Consider the following 22,967-nt stretch of genomic DNA (forward strand, 5'->3'; position numbering starts at 1 on the left):
ATTAGGAATTTATGGGCTGCTTTGGCCTTAATAAAAATCCATTCTCTAAGAAGCAGTCCTGTCTTTATTCTAGTGCTAAGGGGGTGGTGGTTTTTAGTTGGTGGGGTAGCAAGGCTAATCTATGCACTTATCATGTACATGTCCTCTCCCATTGTCCTCCTATGTTCACTATGTGTCCCCTTCTGGTCCCCTGTGTGGTCCTCCAGTCCCCCTGTGTCCACTCCGGCCCCCCTGTGTGATCCTCCAAACCCCATGTGTCCCCTCCTGTCCTGTGTGTGTCCCTCCTTCAGCCCATCTGTGTGGTCCTCCACAGTCCCTGTGTTTCCTCCTATGTGTGTCTGTGTCCCCTCCTGCTCCCATATGTGTGTGTCCTCCTCTCTGTGTCCGCTCTAGCCCCCAGCCCCCCCCCCCATGTCTCCGCTCCAGCCCCCAGCCCCCCCCATGTCTCCGCTCCAGCCCCCTCCCCCCACATGTCTCCGCTCCAGCCTCCCCCTTCCCACAGCGCTCTGCTCCAGCCCCCTCCCCCCCACATGTGTCCGCTTCCCCGTGTAACAATAACTGCAGAGCGACTCACCTCCCTATGGATTCCAGAGCTGGGGGGTCCTCTGTGCCTCCATCTTATCAGCGCTACCCCTGTAAAAGAATCGTTAGCGGCAGAGTGGCTTACCTTTCTCCAGCAGCGGCGATCTGCAGTCATCTTGCATACAGAGCGGCTTCCCCTAGTGACGGCTCATGTTTATGATTCAATGAGTCATTCCCCATGACTCAATGAGTCATTAACATGAGCTGTCATTAGGGGAAGCTGCGTAGTACGCAAGATGACTGCATAATGCCGCCGCTGGAGGAAGGTGAGCCGCTTTGCCGCTAACTATTCTTTTACAGGGGTAGCGCTAACAAGATGGAGGCGGAGAGGACCACCAAGCGCTGGAATCCATAGGGAGGTGAGTCGCTCTGCAGTTATTGTTATCAGGGGAGCGGGGACCGGCAGACCACACAGGGGGACAAGGCAGGGAGTCCCCAACATAGCGGCGTTTCGTAGCGGTGGGCGTTTTTAAGTCGAGGATTCCCTGCCTTTGGAATATAAGATGCAGGGCCTTTTTCTCCCCATTTTTTTTTTTTATATTCCGAAAAATACAGTACTCTGTAAAGTGTTGCAGAAGATGTCAGTGTTATATAAATACATAATACTAATAATAATGATGATGATAGGACATTAGACTATGACTATAGCAGCCCACAGTGCTGCTATAGTCCTTAAGTAAACTGCTGGGAGTATCATCTAATTTTAAAGTACATTTAGCACTGCACACCTTTTATCTATCAATTACATTGGCTTCTGTGATAAAACATGCATTTTTACATATTCAGACACACATGATAAGCAGAAAATGCACACAGAAATCTGACAGACAAGTGTGCTGAGCTCCCAGCCACAGCTTCTTATTACCCTCACTGTCCTCCTAGGATGGAGCAGAGGGTGAAGAGGCTGGGGGCAGGGCTTTGTACATAAGACCCCACTGCACACTGAATAGGGACTGTCTACAAAACTTTGAATGATTCCTTATCATTGGCTGAGCAGATGCAGTCATTAGAATAATTGTGCAAAGAGCGGAAAGCTTTTTTCTCTGCACCCTTACTTGTAACGGCCTAGGGCAGTGAGTCACAGGAAGAGGAGGTACTTCAGCACCCTGAGCCCCCCCCCCCATGAATGTGTCTGAGTACATTTATTGGTCTAGTTCCAGGCTGCATACAACTTGTATGCAAGCAGGATTTTATTGCATTTTATTAACCATCTCCGTAGTTCACCTCTCTCAATATGTCAACACAAAATGGGGCTAGCACCATCTACCACCCAATATATCAATACAGTAATATAGTCTGAGTGTGCAGAAAGGAACTCAAAATAGGATTAGAAACAAACCGAAAAGTAGTTCCCTAAAAAACCGCACCACTCCATGGATAATCAATGAACAACATCTTTATTCAAAAAAGATTAAAAACACCTAAAAACACATCTAGGACGCCATGTAAAATATAATAGAATCAATATATAAGTATAAACGGATAACAACAGGCTCCACTAAATCACAATTCACAATTCATATAATGGTGGACAAAAAATAGGATTTCCCCTAATCTTAAAGATATGACAACAAAGGACATACATGTATTGCATAGGTAAGCAGCAAAAAATACTGTGAAACAACACTAAAATATAAGGGTGAAACAGTACAATATGGAAATAAAGTGCATAGTGCAATAGGAGCTGGCGTAAAGGACGCCAGTAAAAGTGCATGAGACAAAGTGGTAAGTGCAAACTATGGCTGGTGGAGGACCACCAAGTGAAAAGGCTGAAGCTTACCAGGGCAAGACTTAGTGGAGCATGAGGGACTGGCGACCAGGAGCAGCCATTTTTTGCTGCTTACCTATGCAATACATGTATGTCCTTTGTTGTCATATCTTTAAGATTAGGGGAAATCCTATTTTTTGTCCCCCATTATATGAATTGTGAATTGTGATTTGGTGGAGCCTGTTGTTATCCGTTTATACTTATATATTGATTCTATTATATTTTACATGGCATCCTAGATGTGTTTTTAGGTGTTTTTAATCTTTTTTGAATAAAGATGTTGTTCATTGATTATCCATAGAGTGGTGCGTTTTTTTAGGGAACTACTTTCCACCTCTCTCAATATACTACATTGAAGGAAGTATAAACATCCTAAAAGCAAGCACAGTGAAAACAGGGCAGGAGATTTGGGCGCACCAGTGCCACCAAAGGCCGTAATAGGAATTACGGCAGTAGCAGCGTTCATTTAATGATTTGGGCACTGTCAGAAGACGGAACCCAAATTACTATAAAAACACTGTATTTCGGCCACCAGCAATATCTGACAGCCGAATTACACCTTACGCCCACTATCCATAGCGAGCTAGAGGGGGAATTGTAATTAACGCCGCCGGGACTTGTGCAGGAGCAGGGTAAGCCATTTACCAGCTTTACTCTGCGCCCAAATCTCCCAGCGGCTGATTCATAAGTACTCTCCTAAGGCTACTTGCACACCAAGACGTTGCGTTAGGTGCTACGTTAAGGTCGCATAACGTGCACCTAACACAACGTATGGTGCTGCAAGAGCCGACGGTAGAGTGAGCCGCGTTAGGCGGCTCGATTCCTATAATGTCTCCCAGAGTGGCGCTGATTGGCCAGCGGGTCCACGTGATGCGGAGCGAGACACTCCGCATCACGTGGTCCCGCCGGCCAATCAGCGCCCGCCAATGCAGTGAATATTAAGTAGCCATGTGCGCGGCTACTGTAGCTGGCTCTCCCCGCCTCCTCTCCGTCCCCCACTGCGCATGTGCAAACAGTCTAACGCGGCTATAGCCGCTCCAACGCCGTAGCATGCTGCACTTTGCGGAGAACGTGCAGCGTTACTTGTAACGCAACGTGGGCTGTGTGAACAGCCCACTTGTGTTACATTGCTGTGCGTTGGGGGAGCGTTACAGGCGCACTGACGTGCGCCTGTAACGTCTTGGTGTGTAAGCAGCCTAAAGGGGAAGCAGGTGCTAGTAGCCATTGTCATTAATGCTGGTGTTAAGTCACAGCTTTCTGCAAATATTTCACAGAATTTCTAAAACATTTTCGTAGGCGGTCATTGAAATCCATGGCTGCCCACCAAACTGGTCTTCTGATGAACGAGTATCTAAGTAAACACTAGATTTAATTGCTAAAAAGAAAAAATTGTCAGAAGGTGAAGTTTTCAATTTTGTGTCTCGGAGCTGTGATCAAATCCCAGATTGCACTAAGAATGTACAATTCTGTTCAAATGTTGTTAAGGCTGATAAAGCACCTGGCACAGATGGCATCCACCACATGTGTTCTGTAATTGGCAGGCCATAATATCTTGCTTTTCCCCTTCATACCTAGAACTTTTCTGCAACACTGGCAGATATAAATTGTACTGCTTCTATGTAACAGCAGGTGTGTGTAGTGGAACCAAAGGATCACAAGCAGTTGAAAGTTAAACAAATCTTAATTTAGTAAGGATTCTTAGCAGTGGAAATCACAAACGTATAACTGCAACACATCAGATATATGCAACTGAAATGAAGCACTGTGCAAAGGGTTGTGTTATCACAGAACACAGTCCAGTAGGACAACAAGTCCCAGCATGTCTGGCAGTAGTAAGCAAAAGTAAATGCACATATAACTTCAATAGACAGTTCTGTAAACTGGTGTAACAGAATTCAGTGGATTCAGTTTCTGGTACTTGCGCTTTCCAAGATTTCTGCATCAAAGTCCTCCTGAGCAGTTCAGCTTCTGCAGGCTGGTCTCATCTCACTCAGCAGACTGTATCAGGCCTCAGAAGTTTCTAGAAGACCAGGCCTCACACCACCCCACTGTGTCCACGGTGCTCTGAACTTCTCTCTGGATGGTTTGCCTGGTAGAGCAGAGGTCTTACACTCCAATGCTTGCTGTTTCGCTCTGAAGCCGCCAGCACGCTTCCAAACTGGGTACTGCTCCAAGATGGGTAGTGAGTAACTTGCCTCTGCTCCTCTCACTCCATCCACCCGAGCTGTACTGAGCCCAGAGTATAGGGCAGAAGAGCCCTTTGTAGATTCCTGGGAGGGGCTTCCTGTGGCTGGGCATGTTAAAGGGGTGATGCCTTTTGCTCTTAAAGCAGCATTACTCTGACCTGTTTGAGTGGACCCATGGTAGTCTAAATACTCTGGCAGAGTCACCCTGTTACACTCCACCCCACTTGACCTTGCTGTCCCCAGCAAGGCATCAACTCTTTGAGTCCATACAAAGTCTTCCTCTGCATAACGGGCAGGAGGCTTGCCCAAATTAGGTCTTTGAGATCGGCGAATGTCCCTGGGTTGTAAGAGTTCACCAGAGTACAGTTCAGGATTATCCTCCTGTTGGTTGAAAGGCACCAGATTTTCATCGACAGGAGGCACTGGGTTAGAAGGTACTGGCAGATACCACAAATTCCCTAAAGGATTTACTGGTTGAGATGGAGGTTGCTCTTCCACCGTTGGGAACTCCCTAGGGACATCTGGATTTCCAGTGGCAGTATACCGCTTTAACAGTTTTCGATGTAGTCTCCTAGGCCTATCTTGTGAACCCTCTTTTAGGACATCATAAACAGGGACTCCATTCATTGGCTGACGTAGAACAACCCAAGGCTCCGGCTCCCACCGGGTTTGCAGCTTCCCATATTGGTGAGCTCCTTTTCTTCTAATAAGCACTCGTTCACCTGGACGCAATTCATCAGACTCTGATCTAACACCCTCAATGTCCTGCCACTGCTTCCTTTTGACAAACTCTTGTACTTCTCTCAGTCTGCGCTTCAGCTCTTGAATCCACATGATGGGTGTATATCCAGGAGAGTCACTTGGGGGTGAGGCCCAGAGGTCAAGGGGACCACCCCGAGTGCGTCCAAAAAGCACATGGTAAGGTGTTCGTCCGGTTGCTGAATGGATGGTATGATTGTAACTCCAGACTAGTTCTGCCAGGTACATGGTCCATCTTCTTTTCTTTTCCTTTTCCAAGCCTCGTAGCATCTGTATGATAGTTCTGTTAAACCTCTCACATGCTCCATTACCCTGGGGGTGGTATGGGGTGGTACGAGACTTCTTTATTCCTGCCAAGTTACATAGCTCTCGAATCGTGTCGCCTTCAAAGCAGGCACCCTGGTCAGAATGAATTCTTTGGGGGCACCCATACGGCAAACAGAAATGCTTCCAGATAGATAGTGCGGCTGTTCGAGCAGTCTGATCCCGGGTTGGGACAACCACAGCAAATTTGGAGAAATGATCAACCATAACCAGGGCATGATTAAAGCCATCTTCAGACATGTCTAGAGTGAGATAGTCCACTGTCAACACTTCCAGTGGTTCAGAGGTCCGCCAAGTCTGGATAGGCACTGCACTCTCCCCTCCTTTCACCGTTGCACAAGTATGGCATTGCTGACAGACTCTCTCTACAATAGTACTTAAGCCCACGCAATAACAGTACCTGCGCAACCAACTGTAGGTTTTCTCAACTCCCCAGTGCCCTGAATCATTATGCACCTTCTCAGCCACAGAGAGGGTCTTTGCTCGGGACAGAAGTACCTGCCATGTAATATCAGGGTCACGTGGGAATGCCACTCTGCGGTACAACACCTCATTGCGAATAATTAATCGGCTCCACTCTTGAAGTAACCTTACACTTTCAGCTGGCCAGTCCTGACGATTTGTTTGAGAAGGTCTTTTTTTATTTTGTACTGATTCTAAAAGTGGTGCTATAATGGGATCATCCCTTTGCAACTCTTTCCAATCAAGATTCCCTAGAGTGGTAGTGAGTAGGCTCTGACTTGTGACAGGTATCTGGCTGCGGGGGCTATTCTGGCCCAAGTGTGTCAAGTCAGGGATTTCTACATCTTCATAGTTGAGATCCACGTTTCTTTCTGGTAACCCCTGTGGATAACGGGATAAGGCATCAGCATGAGCATTATCTTTGCCTGGTCGATAATGTATGGTAAAATCAAATTTTGACAGACGGGCAGCCCATCGTTGCTCCAAGGCCCCCAGCTTTGCTGACTGCAAATGCACCAAAGGATTATTATCGGTCCATACTTCAAACTTGGCACCAGTTAAATATTCTACAAAGCGCTCAGTTACTGCCCACACCAAGGCAAGTAATTCTAGTTTGAATGAGCTATAGTTGGCAGGGTTCTTCTCTGATTCATGCAAACTTTGACTTGCATAGGCTATCACTCTCTCTTTACCTTGTTGCACCTGAGACAGAATGGCTCCTAGTCCTTTGGTGCTTGCATCTGTTTGCAGGCGGAAAGGCAACGAGAAGTCTGCAAAGGCCAGTATTGGTGCGGAAGTTAACTGGGTTTTCAGGAATTCAAAAGCACTTTGCTGCTCAGAGCCCCAGTCAACTTTTGCAGATTGTCCCTTAAGGTCTGCTCCCTTAAGTAACTGTTGAATTGGGGCAGTGTGTTGAGCAAAATGGGGGATGAAACGCCGGTAATACCCGGCAAGCCCTAAGAAAGCTCTAACCTCTGTCACAGTTCGTGGTGGTGGCCAGTCTTGTATAGCAGCCACTTTATTTGGATTGGGATGTACCCCCTTCTGAGATACAACATGCCCTAGGAACTCTATTGATTGCTTCAGTAAGTGACATTTTTTTGGCTTTAGCTTGAGTCCATAACTAAATAATCTAGAGAACACAGTGTCCAGTCGCTGGAGATGCTCCTCAAATGTTGATGAGAAGATTATAATATCATCAAGATAAATCAGGAGGTGATCGAGATTCATATCTCCTAGGCAATGTTCCATTGTCCGTTGGAAGGTAGCAGGGGCATTTGTGAGCCCAAAGGGCATTCTCTTAAACTGGAAAAGTCCCATGGGGGTAACAAAAGCTGTCTTCGCCTTGTCTTGTTCAGCTACAGGGATCTGCCAGTAACCACTAGCCAAATCTAATGTAGAAAAATATCTTGCTCGCCCCAGGGCTGTTAGAGACTCTTCAATGCGGGGCAGAGGGTATGCATCCCGTACCGTAACCGCATTCAGCTTACGATAGTCCACGCAGAAGCGCAATGGCCCATCCTTCTTTTTCACAAGAACTATTGGCGCGGCCCATGGGCTTTTACTCTCTTCAATCACCTCTTGCTCCAGCATTTGAGTGATCATTTGTTTAACATCTTGATAGAGATGTGGTGGAATACTTCTGAACCGCTCCCTAATAGGAGCAGAGGTACTGGTAACGATCTCATGCTCCACTCCAGTGGCACAGCCAAGGTCATGGTCCCCCTGGGAAAAGGCTTTAGCATGCTTGTCTAGCAGCTTGGTAAGAGCTTATTTTTCTCCTGGTGAAAGATCTCCTGCAGATAATGGTATTTGTTGGAGGATGGCTTCCCCATTCCAGGATCTCGTGGGTCCAGAGAAATTGGAAACAGAAAACACCTTGGCTTCAAACTGTTGTCCCCTTCTATGCTTTAGCTGAATCTGTGGAGGCTCCACTGCTGAGACCTGGGATACTGAATACAGCTCAGCCAGTGTGGTACCTGATGGGATACGTAGAGGGCTTGGTTGAAAGTTACATATCCTCACCGGAACCTTGCCTTGTTGCACCACAGCCAAAGTCCGAGCCAAACATGGTCTTTCAGTGATTGGCAGCGGCTCAACCATCACTGTGAGCCCTTGCAGCAACCTTTGTGAACCGACAGGTAAATAGATCACTGTTTCCTGCTGTGGAGCTACTTCCAAAACTTTTCCGCTAAACACCTTGACAACTCCCACTTTCTCAGAAAGTGCATCAGTCTCTCTTTGGGCCTCCTGTTTTTTCCGAAGGGCTTTCAACTCCATATGAATTGTTCTTGGGGGCCCTGAGATCCCATTTTGTTTGGAACAGTCCACATCTACAAGATCCTGAATAATATTCATACCCAGGATAACAGGTGGCTTATGGGTGACATCTCCTTTCACAATTACAACCCCTCTCTGCCCAAGCTTCAGGCCCCATAATTCTACAGTCATCCAGGTGATACCCACTACAGGTATTGGCAGATCATTAGCAGCTGTTAGGGTCACCCATGGGGCATCAGAGTCAGTCTGTCGACCTGGAAATAGTTTTCTGTAATGTCCCTCATTTATGATGGTCACCTGTGACCCAGTATCAAACAGACATTCTATTTCTTTTCCTTCAAACAGGCGTTTGACTATTGGGGAATTTCCTACCAATTTTGACATTTCTGTGTGTGGAGTCTCTTCTTGATTTCGCCCAGCCATGTGACTCCTCACAGCAGGGCGTGCTAGTTTAACGGCTCCGTACGTTTAGGTTTCCTTTTCTGAGGGCATGCACGGGATAAATGTCCCCTTTTATGACAGTTCCAGCATTCTGGGCCCACATCAGAAGTTCGTTCACTGGACTGTGAAGATGAGCTATGATGAATGTACTGGCTTGCACTGCTTATCTGCGCCACCTCCGCCTGTAACCCACTAACTGTCTCCGCCAGATCACGGACTACCATCTCCAAGGTCTCTGCAGGGGCTGTCGTAGTTGGCACAGTTGTTGTGCTAACTAAAGTCTCATTCACAGGGAAATTCTGATGAGCAACAATATGCCTACTGCTTTCTTCTTCTGCCGAGAGGGCAATAGCATGGGCTAGCAGTGCTGAGAATGTAAGGTCAGGAGATGTATTCATACGTTCACGTATTTTTCCCTTTACTCTCCTGTTACAGAGTCCCTGCATAAATTGCTCCTTTAGCCACAGGTCTGGGGCTGCCCATACTGGTTTTCCTGGCTGCTCTTTTTTATGGATTGCAGCTACAAGATCTTGCAAAGCATTTGCATATTGGAGGATAGTTTCATCCGCACCCTGTACCCGGGTCATAAACTGCTTCTGTAGGCCATGCAGGGATCCCTGGTCCCCAAAGATTTTCTCAAGGTAGGCTACAATCTTATCAACTGTATCTCTTTCTGATTCAGGCAAATGGAATACTGTGCGACGAGCCTCCCCTTCAAGGGCACTTAAAGCAACTTCTGGCTGCTGGGCTTCTGACACAGAATGAGAACGGATAAGCCCACGTAGCCGCTCTGCCCAATCACTGAGATCTTTGGCCAATCCTGTGTATTTTGGCAAATAATGAGCTAATGCTCCAACTGGAAGAAAAGCGAATGGAGCCCCGCCCACCGACGGGGGGTTGGGTGCGGACCCGCCTGATAATGTGGAGGAAGATTGATTTTGATCCATGGTCACTACCCTGCTCGCAGCGCCAAAAATGTAACAGCAGGTGTGTGTAGTGGAACCAAAGGATCACAAGCAGTTGAAAGTTAAACAAATCTTATTTTAGTAAGGATTCTTAGCAGTGGAAATCACAAACGTATAACTGCAACACATCAGATATATGCAACTGAAATGAAGCACTGTGCAAAGGGTTGTGTTATCACAGAACACAGTCCAGTAGGACAACAAGTCCCAGCATGTCTGGCAGTAGTAAGCAAAAGTAAATGCACATATAACTTCAATAGACAGTTCTGTAAACTGGTGTAACAGAATTCAGTGGATTCAGTTTCTGGTACTTGCGCTTTCCAAGATTTCTGCATCAAAGTCCTCAGAAGTTTCTAGAAGACCAGGCCTCACACCACCCCACTGTGTCCACGGTGCTCTGAACTTCTCTCTGGATGGTTTGCCTGGTAGAGCAGAGGTCTTACACTCCAATGCTTGCTGTTTCGCTCTGAAGCCGCCAGCACGCTTCCAAACTGGGTACTGCTCCAAGATGGGTAGTGAGTAACTTGCCTCTGCTCCTCTCACTCCATCCACCCGAGCTGTACTGAGCCCAGAGTATAGGGCAGAAGATTCCTGGGAGGGGCTTCCTGTGGCTGGGCATGTTAAAGGGGTGATGCCTTTTGCTCTTAAAGCAGCATTACTCTGACCTGTTTGAGTGGACCCATGGTAGTCTAAATACTCTGGCAGAGTCACCCTGTTACATCTACACAGGATGAAATCTGAGAAGGAAAATAGGAGACCTCTGAGCACAATATTGGTTATCAGTAAATGAATACCAGAAATTGTAAGCTACAAATCTCTTGGGTGAATTGGGCATCAATATCTGGATTTGTATGCTCAACTCGTGAAGACTTTCATCAAGTTGGCTGCAAACGGCAAAATGCGTTGTAATATAGAAAAATAAGGTTTATTTGTGTCTATGAGGAGGTAAGCTCAACTTCTTCTCCAATCTCTTCACACGGTGCCTCTTTATACAGTATAAAAGTATGTGAACCTAAGTTAACCTAATGCGACATACTTCTTTTACCTATAGAATGTCTCATATAAGACTTAGTCACAAACAAGTATATCTGTACCTCATGTCACAATTTCACACATGCTCCTAAAGAAATAGACTTGTGGAAATTTTTATGAAATAAAATTTTTTTAATTTACTAAGCAGACAGATATGAATAACATGCAGATATTGCCAAGGACAAATGGATAATAAAGATAGGCATATATGCCTCATGGCACAGATGGTTGGTGGGATCAAATAATGGCTATAACATACTGTACTCAATCCTAGCTAGGGCGTAATAAAAAGGTTTCGCCAATACCATAATTATGCCCCCCAAAATTACAACGGAGTCCCTCAATAACACAATTCAGCATGTGTCTACCAATAATACAAGTACATGTGTCGTTACACGTGTATATTGTGGTGGTATGTGTGTCTCAAAGTCCTGGGGCCCTTGCATGACTGCACTGCCTATATCTGCCACTGGTGGTTGCTACTTCGTCCTGTGCATTTTTACTGTGCTCAATGTGCTGAAAGACAAGTCGTACTGCTTTGTTGCATACAGTCAGCCAGCTGGAAAAGGCAAGGTCAGTGTCAAGGAGAGTGACAGTTTGCAAGAAAACAGAAAATTATTGGGACAAAGTTAGAGCCTAAAGATTGACAATATACAGGTCCTTCTCAAAAAATTAGCATATTGTGATAAAGTTCATTATTTTCTGTAATGTACTGATAAACATTAGACTTTCATATATTTTAGATTCATTACACACAACTGAAGTAGTTCAAGCCTTTTATTGTTTTAATATTGATGATTTTGGCATACAGCTCATGAAAACTCAAAATTCCTATCTCAAAAAATTAGCATATCATGAAAAGGTTCTCTAAACGAGTTATTAACCTAATCATCTGAATCAACTAATTCACTCTAAACACCTGTAAAAGATTCCTGAGGCTTTTAAAAACTCCCAGCCTGATTCATTTCTCAAAACCGCAATCATGGGTAAGACTGCCGACTTGACTGCTGTCCAGAAGGCCATCACTGGACTTGAAAAAGCGGAGGCTAATCCTCCGTGAAACGCGTTGTCAGTTTTATTAAATAATACAGTTTATCCTGCCGCTATGGTGGCTCTTTTATTCAAGTTTTAACCCCAATCCCTTAGTGATTGCCTGGACGCCGCTTGCAGTGTAATTGTGGTACGAGCGAGCGTGTGTCTTAGTTCCTATAGTTACAGCTAAAGGAAGCGTATAGGAGAGTGACGTCATGTCCGCCCTATCCAACTTGGAGAGCTTCGTCCCCGGCTCGGCAGAGAGGGACATACACTATTCGCGGCTGAGTACGCTGTGCCAGCCAAACTTTAAACAGGTAAGACCTGTCCTGGGAGTGTGTATCTTTATCTTGACTCGTAAGCTCAGAGCGCCCCCTCTTCTTTTTGTATTGAAGGCCATCATTGACACCCTCAAGCAAGAGGGTAAGACACAGAAAGAAATTTCTGAACGAATAGGCTGTTCCCAGAGTGCTGTATCAAGACACCTCAGTGGTAAGTCTGTGGGAAGGAAAAAGTGTGGCAGAGTCTGGAGTAGAAACATCCATGGGCTACAGGTGCCGCATTCCCCAGGTAAAGCCACTTTTGAACCAGAAACAACGGCAGAAGCACCCGACCTGGGCTGCAGAGAAGCAGCACTGGACTGTTGCTCAGTGGTCCAAAGTACTTTTTTCGGATGAAAGCAACTTTTGCATGTCATTCGGAAATCAAGGTGCCAGAGTCTGGAGGAAGACTGGGGAGAGGGAAATGCCAAAATGCCTGAAGTCCAGTGTCAAGTACCCACAGTCAGTGATGGTCTGGGGTGCCATGTCAGCTGCTGGTGTTGGTCCACTGTGTTTTATCAAGGGCAGGGTCAATGCAGCTAACTATCAGGAGATTTTGGAGCACTTCATGCTTCTATCTGCTGAAAAGCTTCATGGAGATGAAGATTTCATTTTTCCGCACGATTTGGCACCTGCTCACAGTGCCAAAACCACTGGTAAATGGTTTACTGACCATGGTATTACTGTGCTCAATTGGCCTGCCAACTCTCCTGACCTGAACCCCATAGAGAATCTGTGGGATATTATGAAGAGAAAGTTGAGAGACGCAAGACCCAACACTCTGGATGAGTTTAAGGCCGCTATCGAAGCATCCTGGGCCTCTATAACACCCGAGCAGTGCCACAGGCTGATTGCCTCCATGCCATGCCGCATTGAAGCAGTAATTTCTGCAAAAGCATTCCCGACCAAGTATTGAGTGCAGGCACGTGCACAGGGGGGTGCTTTGGATGCTCAAGCACCCCCCTGGGGAGAACTATAGCACCCGAGGCCCCACCTCATCAAGGTTTCCAATTGTCAATCTGTAGATGGGCAGTCTGTCCAAAGTACTTTAAATGTTCCCTGTCTGTACTGCCTGTCCTTTTGGGACAGGCATCCATCAAAAATAAATAATCACTTTGCTGCGATAGGGGCCACACACATGAGAAGCATCAGGTTTCTCTTTCCCCCACTTCCCTCCCGCCCTCCAATCAGTAACATTCTTTTTTGTGCTGGTGTGCCTCCCCAGCCAATGAAAGAGGCAGCCAGCCGACTAAGCCCGCCCCCACAAACTCCGTGCAGACCATGCAGCCAGCAACAGGAGAAAGAGCTGCAAACATTTTTCTCAGGACAGCCGTCTTCTCCCGACCCCTAGCCACCCAGGTATAAATAATGTGCTGTGAGACGTGTCATCTGCTCTGGAGGTATAGGACCTCTGCAGCCAGGAGCAGATAAGAATTCTAATGCTCACATTGCTGTGTGTGCGACTTAGTTCAGAGCCCTGACAGTAAGGCAGGTCTGCAGGGCTACGTGTGACATAGAGACTGCTGGCTGGAGTAATGGCTGGAAAGCTGACCAAATGAATGCTGATTCTGTGCAAATTAATTTAATGCAGTCTGGAGTTGCACACAAAACTTTTGTTTTATTGTGAGGTGCATGTATTTTATTTATATAATTTACTGAGAAACAAGCATGACTAAATGATCTCCTTTATGGAATTCATTAGTGTGCAATGCAGACTTGAGACTTCTATACAGGCGGTCCAGAAATTACATCAGTTATGCTCGTTCTCAGTAATATAAGACACCTTGCAATAAAATGAAAGTTTTGCGTACAACACCAGACTGCACAACCATAGCAAGCTTTGACCATAAGAAAAATGTCAACCTACTCCACTGAGATAGATAGCCGACATTGATTTTACTACAATGTGATTCATCTACAGACTAGCCTCTATCCAGCTCCTTCTCCAACACTGCTGGAAGACATCTCTGAAGACAGCAGCCAAGTCATGAGGGATGGGGAGAGCACAGCACCCACTAGCTCAAGTAGCAGAAGATTATAGATTGGGTGAGGGGAGCTAAGAGCCAGTGTCACCCTCCCTGCCAGCAGCACACAGTCGCATCCAGTGTCACCCTTCCACTCAGTAGCGCCAGTGTCACCCTCCCTGCCAGCAGCGTACAGTAGCATCCAGTGTCACCCTTCCACACAGTAGCGCCAGTGTCACCCTCCTTGCCAGAAGCGCACAGTAGTGCCCAGTGTCACCCTTCCACACAGTAGCGCCAGTGTCATCCTCCCTGCCAGCAGGGTACAGTAGCATCCAGTGTCACCCTTCCACACAGTAGCGCCAGTGTTACCCTTCCTGCCAGCAGCGCACAGTAGTGCCCAGTGTCACCCTTCCACACAGTAGCGCCAGTGTCATCCTCCCTGCCAGCAGCGTACAGTAGCATCCAGTGTCACCCTTCCACACAGTAGCGCCAGTGTCACCCTCCCTGCCAGCAGCATACAGTAGCATCCAGTGTCACCCTTCCACACAGTAGCGTCAGTGTTACCCTTCCTGCCAGCAGCGCACAGTAGTGCCCAGTGCCACTCTACCACCCAGCAGTGCCTAGTAGCACCAGTGTCACCCTCCCACCTAGTAGCGCCCAATGTCATCCTCCCACCCAGCAGCACACAGTAGCACCAGTGTCACTCTTCCACCCAGAGGCGCTCAGTAGCACCCAGTGTCACCCTCCCACTCAGCAGCACACTCTAATCCCTACCATAGTCATAGTGTAATGTCCTACCATATTATTATTATGTATTTATATAGCACTGACATCTCCTACAGCACATTACAGAGTACATAGCCATGTCACTGACTGTCCTCAGAGGAGCTCACACTCTAATCCCTACCATAGACATAGTCTAATGTCCTACCATATTATTATTATTATTATGTATTTATATAGCGCTGCCACTGACATCTCCTGCAGCACATTACAGAGTACATAGTCATTTCACTGACTGTCCTCAGAGGAGCTCACACTCTAATCCCTACCAAAGTCATAGTGTAATGTCCTACCATATTATTATTATGTATTTATATAGCACTGCCACTGACATCTCCTGCAGCACTATACAGAGTACATAGTCATGTGTCATGTTACTGACTATTCTCAGAGGAGCTCACACTCTAATCTCTGGAAACAGTAAATTCGGGCGCCTGAGGCTAGTGGACAAATCGGGCGCCGCCATTCACTCCTATAATAAATATCGTTTAATGGGCGCCCGATAGGAAAAAAGGGCGCCGGAGAAAAATAACGTTTTAAAAGCGGCGCCCGGAGACTTAATGTTTTATTACTGTTTCTCATGATTACACATTATTTAATGATTTATACATTTTTAAATTTTTTTTTTAAACGAAAAACAGTACAATATTTTTTTGCAAACATTATTTTTAAACGAAAAACAGTACATTTTTTTAACATTATTTTTAAACGAAAAAACCAACAGGGGGGTCTTAGGTTTAGGCACCAACAGGGGGGGTCTTAGGTTTAGGCACCAACAGGGGGGTCTTAGGTTTAGGCACCAACAGGGGGTCTTAGGTTTAGGCACCAACAGGGGGTCTTAGGTTTAGGCACCAAAAGGGGGGTCTTAGGTTTAGGCACCAAAAGGGGGGTCTTAGGTTTAGGCACCAAAAGGGGGGTCTTAGGTTTAGGCACCAACAGGGGGGTCTTAGGTTTAGGCACCAACAGGGGGTCTTAGGTTTAGGCACCAACAGGGGGGTCTTAGGTTTAGGCACTAACAGGGGGGTCTAGGGGTTAGGGGTAGGTACAGGGAGGGTTACTTAGTAATTTTTTTTTTAAACGTTATTATACGTTTCACTATTTAAACGAAAGATTAACGTTTTTACAATTGCCGATTTAATGCACATTATTTAATGATTTATAACTTTAAAAAACATTAATTTTAAACGAAAAACAGTACAATATTTTTTTAAACGTTATCCATGCTTATCGTTAAAAACCCGGCGCCCTTTTTTCCCAGCGCCCCTTTTTAACGTACGCCTAATCTCTACCATAGTCTATTGTCCTATCATATAATAATAATAATAATTATTATTATTATTGTTATTATGTATTTATAAAGCACTGACATCTTCTTCATCACTTTACAGAGTGCGTAGTCCTGTTACAAACTGTCCTCAGAGGAGATTACAGTCTAATTCTATTTTTACTATATGATTGTTTTGGGGAAACCAGTTAGTATGTTTTTGGGTTGTAGGAGAATATGAAGTGTCTGAAAAAAATCCAGAGGACGATAAAAACTCCATGCAGATTTTGCCTTGGCCAATGTTCACACCTAGGCCTCAGCACTATAATACAATAGTGCTTTCCACTATGTCTCTATACCACTCATATCTATCTTCTTATCCATGTCATCAATTCCGACCCTCTACTACTTCTTGTCTCCATTCTACTTCTCTTATCTGGCCTCACCTACACTACCAACACACTGTGCTTATCAAAAGAATGAGTTATAAATGCTAAACTATTGTACCATCTCACTAGCCTTTCAATGTCATGCTATACCCACTCCAATCCTATCCTAACAGGCAGTAACATATTTCCATATCCCATAATGTTTATGAAAAAGTATTCTGAAATGAGACTTGTTTGATAATCTGATCCTGCAATTAGAGGATATGATACCTGAAATTGTTCTGTGGGTACTTGATTTTGGAACTTGTAGTGTGCGTGCCGTTTTTATTTAAGGTGCATAATGCCAGCCTGTGCTGTATGGCATACAGAGCTGGATCATCCACAAGGCCTAGGCAGCTGCATAGAGCCTGGAGAAAGCCTAGTGGCCTGGTGGATGCAAGTCTCCACCAAATCTAACTAAATAAGCCAGGTGACCATCAGGGAAAGGGAAAAGGTGTTATCTTGCCTAGGGCACCATTTTGGTGTGAAGTGGACTGGTTGCAGCAGAGCTGCAGTAAGTAACTTATACTCACTGGTCGCAGAGAGATTCAGGGACCCGGGCAGCACAGGCGCCAACAAGTAGGAAGTTCATCAAAGCTAGGTATCTCCATGGCAACCACGCGTGTCATGTAACGTTGTTGCCATCCTGATGTCATGATAGCAGAGACGCGGTTGCCAAGGAGACAGATACGAGGAGGGGGGAACGTGCGGCCACCGGTATCAGATCCCCTGCCACTTGCCACTGTCCCCTGCGGGGGGATAGGCCCCTTTTTTAATTTTGAGCACCCCCCACTTAAGGACCCTCTGCACGGCCCTGATTGAGTGCATAACTGAACATAATTATTTGAAGGTTGACTTTTTGTTTTAGAAACACTTTTCTTTTATTGGTCGGAAGAAATATGCTAATTTTTTTAGATAGAAATTTTGAGTTTTCATGAGCTGTATGCCAAAAGGCTTGAACTACTTCAGTTGTGTGTAATGAATCTAAAATATATAAAAAGTCTGTTTATCAGTACATTACAGAAAATAATGAACTTTATCACAATATGCTAATTTTTTGAGAAGGACCTGTATACAATCCTCCTGTTACTACCCTGGATGAGTTGTCCCTAGAAAGAGCCAGTGATCAACCTACATCACAGACTGGTGCTCAAAGAATGCTGCCAGGCCTAGTGGGATGTCTGATACTGAGGGTGATGGTTTATGGTGCTCTGATCGGATAATTTACTGAGGGCTCTTTCACAATAGGAGCTGATCTGTGCATTTTGACGGATCGCTCCTAGGATGCGTTTAGAAAGGTAATATGGAAGTCTATTTGACTTTCATGTTAACTTTCACATTAGACAAAGCATTGCAGAGCGTTACGTTGTAGATAAAAGTAGATAGCGGTCAATGAACCAAACTGGTGTTCCAATATGTTGTTTCTTGTTTTTAGGTTTTAATACACCTCCATGTTACTAAAAGTCTTCTTCTTTCTCGCTTGAGAACTATTGCTTGCAGTCACTGTCTCCTTTTTCAAAATCTGCGTAGCTTGCATAGAGATGTTGCACATGGCATCCATCTTGTGCAAGCTCTTTTGCTCAACTGGTGCAGATGGACACAATGACCCCTATTCGGTTAACTTTTCTCACAGGAGATGTTTTTACACTTTGTCAATAAAATATACTTTAAACCATGACCAAGCAAGAAAATACTCAAAAAAATGTAAATATCTCCTGGGAGAAAACTCAGGAGAAAAAGTTCACATATGGGCCACACGCCCATATACAATGAACATTTTCTCATTTTGGCCCATATGCAATTCCCTTTTTCTCCTGAGTTTTCTCCTTGGTGATTTTTTTAAACGTGTCAATAAAATGCCTTTGAAGCCACCAGAAAGCAAGAAAATGCTCAAAATAACTTTGATAGTACTTGTTCTTTTAATTGTTTATACTTTTGTAGGTGAAAAGTACTGGAAAGTTGTTTTAAATAGAAGATGAAAAATGATCTAGGAGAAAACTCATGTTTTTTGGGATGTGGGAGGAAACTGGAATGCTCAGAGGAAACCCACACAGACACGGGGAGAACATACCACCTCCCTGCAGATGTTGACCTGGCTGGGATTCAAACTGGGACCCAGCACTGCAAGGCGAGAGCCACTACTCCACCGTGCTGCATGTAGTAGATTTTTTTTTCTAGTGTGGAATAGTCCATTGTACAGTATATTTTTAGTTGTTATTGCTGATGGTTTTCCGTTTCTGTATGCATGCAGGGGCGGTTGGCCCATGACACCAAGTGATGCATTTCTGCCCCCCCTATACTGTCTATACTGGGGTAACTATACTAGCTAACTATACAGGGGCAACTATACTACCCATACTGGGGGCAACTATACTACCTATACTGCGGCAACTATATTATATATACTGGGGCAACTATACTAGCTACTTACCTATACTGGGGCAACTATACTAGGTAACTATACTGGGGCAACTATGCTACCTATACTGGGGCCAACTAATACTACTTATACTGCGGCTACTATACTATCAATGCTGAGGCAACTATACTAGATAGCTATACTGGGGCAACTATACTACCTACAGTATATTGGGGGCAACTAATACTACTTATACTGCGGCAACTATACTATCTATACTGGAGCAACTATACTATCTATATGGGGGCAACATTGCTATCTATACTGCGGCAACTATACTACCTATACTGCAGCAACTATAGTATGCATACTAGGGGCAACAAATACTACTTATACTGCGGCAACTATACTACCTATACTAGGGGCAACTATACTTCCTATACTGCGGCAACTATGTCCTCTATACTGGTACAATTATATTAGCTATCTACCTATACTTGGGCAACTATACTACCTATATGGTGGCAACTATACTAGCTAACTATATTGGGGAAACTATACGAGCTACCTATACTGCGGGCAACTATACTAGGGACAACGTGATCACTCCAAATCGGGGAGAGGGGGGTGCATCCTCACAAGTTTGCCTCGGGCAGCAAAAAGTAATGCCCTGTATGCATTTCGTTATATTTATTTTAATGTGTGCCATATCCTTTTATGCTTCCCATAGTTGCCCCATGAACCTTTTAGTTCTACCAAATTTCCTAATTTTATTACTTGTTTTTAATTCTAAAAAAAGGTCCACACTGGACTGGATGAGGACGAGATGCTGGTGTGACTTCTGCTACAATTCAAAAGCCGATTCCTACATCTTCATTAGAAGTAGCAAAACCCAGTCAGACACATGGGTACACCAGGCCCATCTTATTTAGGATTGAGTAAAGGATACATTGAATAGTGACTCTCCCAGGCCCACTCAATCTCTGCTTTCAGCATCAGCAGAGTCCTGCCTATGACTTGACTTCCAAGATGCATTCACCCTGCTGTGTGTGGAGAACATTAGGACCTTTTTTGTGGCAGCTCTGCAGGAAAAACAGGATCTCATGAAGGAGAAAATGACAGCCTCCCCTCATTACTTAACATTCTTTTATCATCACGGGTGGGGGGGGACACACACACACTTTCACAACAGCCCTACAAGGCAGCGAGGAAAGAATATGTGGGCCCAGTGGAGACCCCTTCAGCCTCATGTTCCTCCCATAGCAAGTGTTCGTGTTATCAACCTGGGACTGGAGGAGGGTAGAGGTAGAAAGGGGGCACTAAATTTGGGTGCCCTCTGCCTTGTCACAGAGCTCTGAAAGTGAGACAGTCATCAGACAGGCAGAGATGGGTGTACCACCAGGTGTGTAACTTTGGATGGGGTCCCCTCCCTTGCCTCACTTTCGGCACAGGTAAACTGAGAACCAATGTTATTCAATTGGCTAGTGCATACTTGAATGTGTTTTCCCCATGCAGATAAAAACAGACAGCAGTGAAGCACTACAGGCATTTGCTCTATCAATTACATTAGCTTCTGTGATAAAACATGCATGTTTCAACACATACAGACACACACAGTGTGCAGAAAACGCATACAGACAAACACATACAGAAAATCGACAGACAAATGTGCTCCCCTTCAGCTTATTCCACTCACTCCGTCCATTTCTGATGGAGCAGAACTGGCTCTGCAGACTTCTCCTGCATTACTACAGTACACAGCACTTAGGAAGAGGTAGAAAGCGTGGGGGTAGAGCAGCGTTGTGCACAAGACCCTGCTGAACACTTAATATGGACTGTCTACAGGTCTTTGTCTACAAAACTTTGTATTATTCCTTATCAGTGGCTGAACAGATGCAATCATTAGAACAATTGTGCAAAGAGCAGAAAGTTTTTCTCTCTGTACCCTTAGTTGTCAGTCTCTCAGGACAGGGAAAAGAATCTTCTCCACCCATGGGGCCCCCTGTGGCTTCTGGGCCCACCTGCGGATGCATCCCTTGCAGGGTCTATTGTTACGCTTGTGTACCACACTACAAAAGAACTCTCTGGCAGAGGTTGCAGTAGGTTGAGTTAAGCAAGACTCAAGATGAGGCATGTGTGAGCAATGCACAGACATGTAGGAGGTTCCTGCATATGCCACCCACTTGGGGCTATTTAACCCCCTTTGCAGTGATTATGTGTCAGTGTGTCAACTCTGCAGTGTGAGGGTGGACAGAAGTAGGCAGAGAAATTGCCCAAAGGAAAATGTACATGAGTCATCTGAGGAAGTATCAGAGGTGGTAATGGTAGAGCGAATTGGAGAGTGCCTGTCAGCCTTTTACTGTTCTCTCCATCCTAAGGTCCATGCTGTACACTGCATTATTTTTCCCTTTGTCCATCTGTTCTTGAGGCTGGTCACAGCTGCCAGTCCTTGACCTCTATTTCCATAAGCCAACTAGCACCAAGCCTTTATTTAAAATCTATCCCCCCACCTTACAGGTAAGCTTGTCATATGACCAACTCTTGGTAGCAGGTAACTCCTTACTGAGCGCTTTTCCACTCTACATAGTCTCAGTCCCTTGCTATAGTTCGTTTAGAGGGAACCAGAGACAAACAGTACTGAAAAAATGAAAAAGCTTTTATACATACCTGGGGCTTCCTCCAGCCCCATAAGCCTGGATCGCTCCCACGCCACCGTCCTCCGCTGCCTCTATCGCCGCTCGCGGGTCCCGTCACTTCCGGCGGACGCGGCCAATTGTACGCAAGAGCAGGGACTCTCTCCATATCCTTACGCATGCGCCTGCGTAGTATGGGGGCGCATGCGTAAGGATATGGAGGAGTCCCTGCTCTTGCGTACAATTGGGCACGTCCGCTGCAAGTGACGCACTGCGCTTGCGTCGACTGGCTCGACTGGCCGAAAGTACGGAACCCAGTACCGGCGGATAGAGGCAGCGGAGGACAGCGGCGTGGGAGCGATCCAGGCTTATGGGGCTGGAGGAAGCCCCAGGTATGAATAAAAGCTTTTTTCCGACGTCTCTGGTTCTCTTTAAAGAGAGTCTGAAGTGACAAAAATGACCTCTTTTTATTTCAGAATGCTCTTCAGCATTAAGAGCTAAGATGATTCACTGAATCCCCGCGGCCATTCAAGGTCTTTATCTCCCCAGGATTTGCAGCGGGTGGTAAAGACCTCGTACGGCCACGGGGATGCGGCAAACCATCTTTGCTCTTAAGGCTGAAGAGCATTCTGAAATAAAAACAGGTAATTTTTGTCACTTCAGACTCTCTTTAAGTGCTCTATTTCTGCAAATATCTTTAAGGCAAGTCTGAAGCTAAAATAATGTCATGAGATAAAGAATTGAATGTGTAGTAGGAATAGTAAATAGAACATTAGTAGCAAAGAAAAGAGTCTCATGTTGCTTTCCAGTACTGAAAGAAGTTAAAAACTTTTTATCTTTTTATGCAAAAGAGCTTCTCTGATCTATTCGACCAAAGTGGTTGACCTCAGTCCTGTTTTCTGAAGAGCTTAGACAGCCAAGAAACCATGAGATAAGGTTTTACTGCAGGAAACTTCAAAGGGTCATTAGCTCTGCTTTGTTTTATAACTTAAAATAAAGAGTGTGGATTCTAAACCACATCTGTGAAAGTCTGATGCAAGGTTATAAATAAAGTTACATAACTGAAAATAAAAATGAGTCTCTTTTCTTTGCTACTAATGTTCTAATTAGTATCCGTACTACTCATACAATTCATTATCTCTTAAGTTTATTTTCACTTCAGATTTGCATTTAGTATTGTCTAAGCATATACTGTATATTGTTTTCACTTTAACTCAGAAAATAATTTCCATCAGTCCATCTTTGCCGGAATAAAGTCTGTTTCCCCATTCGCTGTTAAAAAGAGTTTGAAGCCATATAAATTACCTCTTTTTATTGCCTACTTATGTTAAGCATTAAGATCAAAGCTGAGTTGCTGCATCCCCGCGGCAGAACTAGGTATTTAC

This window comes from Hyperolius riggenbachi, chromosome 2 (genome assembly GCF_040937935.1).
Source record: "Hyperolius riggenbachi isolate aHypRig1 chromosome 2, aHypRig1.pri, whole genome shotgun sequence".
Lineage (NCBI taxonomy): Eukaryota > Metazoa > Chordata > Amphibia > Anura > Hyperoliidae > Hyperolius > Hyperolius riggenbachi.